Genomic DNA, 2,407 nt, shown 5'->3' with positions numbered 1-2,407 from the left:
GTCGTCCCCGCCGCCTTGGCTCCGGCGTGCCTCGCCTGTCTCTGCCTCCGCCTCCGCCTCGTGCCTCATCTGCCTCTGCTTCCTCCATCGTCATCGTGTTGGCTCCTCTTCGAAGCTCTGCTCTCTCTCCGGTGGCCTGCTCTGCAACCGCGAACACTGCAACGGCCCCAAGTTGGAAAACCGTCCCTGACTTTGTTTCTGACTTTCGGCTTCTGCAGCGTAGTGTAGGTGAGTGTTTTTTTTTTAAAGTTATTCTTATTGATTTTTTATTTGCTGTTTGATTTATTGATGCTAATTGTATTTGTATGTAAAACTGATTCATTTAATTTGTAATAGGTTTAGATGAATAGTATTTGTATGTAAAACTAATTAATTTAATTTGTTGTTCTATTTGTTCTTTTTCCTTTTGAGGCTTGAATACTAAAGTTGGAGAGAGATGATAGAGCAGAAGATATTTTCATTGACACTATAAAATTTGTCTCCTAGCTTGATAATCAAATGATGAAGATTCAATAAAAGGGTCTTTCTCCCGGTGTTGTGTAGCACTTTTTAATTTCCTCAGTGGATTAATCACTTCGCAATAGTTTGATTTGGAGGTCAGTGGTAATAAATAAGAGTTTTTTTTTTCAAAAAGAGAGAAAATGGGAAGGTTTACAATTAGAGGACTTGTACTGTGAAGTATTAACTTTGGAGGATTTTTGGTAAAGGAATTGGACTGATAGAAAGCTAGAATCTGGGAGGACATGAGGGTGTTTCGGTTTACATTAATCTGTAGCCTTTAGTCTTTTGCTATGTGCTTATCTGTTAGTTTTAGTTTGTTGTTTATGTTTTAAGGACTGTTTTCTGTTTGTATCTTATTTCTGTGCTTCTGACCGGGTGTGTTTGTGCCTGGATTTGTTGATTTTGTACAACGCCCACCCTCTTCTATGGGTTTCTTTGTGAGTGGGTTCAAGTACCGAAAAAAAAGTGTCAACATGGAATTTAAATTTCAGTTGAAGTTTTTTTCTTATATTTGTCATGTTTTTAATTCAGGAAGGGTCTTCTATATTCTGTTCTTTGGCCCTTTTGTTTTCCTTTGCATGTTTAGAACAAAGATGCTAAAAGGTGCAAAAAACAGTGACTGTAAAGATACATTGTGCACATAAAAACATAATCACAAGTCACAACCACACACTTAGGCTTTTCTAGAGGATTGTTCATGTTCACAAAAACAAAAAAAAATTAGAATGCTACTATGTTAGTCTATTTTTCAATGGAATATATTTCCTTGAAAAACAAAGAAGTCATAATCTCAGCCTTTGCATTATAACTTTAAATTTTCAGGGTGTTTTCTTTATTAATCTCTGGACAATTGATTATTTAAGTGAGACCGGGTCAGCGAGTTCAATCGGTGACCCACCGGTTGAACCAGTGACACAATAGTTTGACCAGTTCGATTACTTGTTTGGTTTTGATAACTATGACTAGGACGATTCTTTTCTTTTCTATTTTTAAAAAGCAAAAAATTCAGTTAGCATGAACCCTATCCCTCCCCGGTCTTTGCTATCCACTTCTTTTCCCTGTTCCTCTTCTCCTTCTGCCGCCACCGCTTCACTTTGCCGTTGCGTCCCATCTTCCGCCAGTGTTGTCCCTTCACTGGTTCATATTCTTTCTTTGCTTCTGTTTGTTTTTTATTTTATTTCTTTCCCACTTTGTTAGTTCCTTCTTTAATTTTTTTTGCTTCTCTAATAATTTTCTCTCCTTCACTGCGAATTTTTTCCTGCTGTCGACCCTCCCATCAAATGTTTCTGTGATTTTTTTGCTCCTGTTGCTTCTGTAGTTCTGCACTTCTGTTAATTTAATTTGTTGTTCCAGCTGTTGCTATGTTATTGCTTATGACATTCTTGATTTGGTATCTTAATTCATTGTTGTTGCTGTTATGTTATGAGTATACTGATTTCATATGGTTGATGCTGCTGTGTTAATGATTTAGTTATCAATCTCTTTTCATTTATACCCTCAACCAATTTGGTGCTGCTTACTGCTTAGCTATTTAGGTCATTTACTGTTGTTTCCCTTAACCACTTGGCACAGTTTTCATTTGCATTTGATCCTTCACTTCCTCTTCTCTCAACTTCAAGGCTGGCGGTGATTAGTGGTGGGTTTGCAACAACACCAGTGCCCACACATCTCAGATTATTGATTCTCCCCGCTGTCCGAATTATTCAGTTACTGTTGTTGTTTCATCAACTCTGTCGCTGCAAATCTCACTGCAGTTTTGTTGTTGGTGTTGCAAGCTCCGTTTCTTTTTTATCATATCAATATCATAGTTGTTGGTAAATATTTGTTGCTGTTTTTTCCTTTATATATTTTCAGAGGTACTGCTGAAATTTTTTTAAGATAAAATGGTGTGTTTTATTCTTTTTTG

General features: G+C 37.0%; 1 protein-coding gene across 1 annotated transcript in view; it reads left to right on the top strand.

Moving 5' to 3' along the window:
- Positions 7 to 2,407, top strand: part of LOC107614047 (mediator of RNA polymerase II transcription subunit 22a) — a gene marked incomplete at its 3' end in the record, with an annotated part of 5,070 nt that continues 2,669 nt past the window's right edge. Inside the window, 2 exon segments of the mRNA XM_016316271.1 lie at positions 7 to 228; positions 2,114 to 2,315.

The sequence above is a fragment of the Arachis ipaensis genome, chromosome B08 (assembly GCF_000816755.2).
Source record: "Arachis ipaensis cultivar K30076 chromosome B08, Araip1.1, whole genome shotgun sequence".
Lineage (NCBI taxonomy): Eukaryota > Viridiplantae > Streptophyta > Magnoliopsida > Fabales > Fabaceae > Arachis > Arachis ipaensis.
The sequence above is the reverse complement of the archived record's forward strand: the minus strand, read 5'-3'. Positions and strand labels throughout refer to the sequence as shown.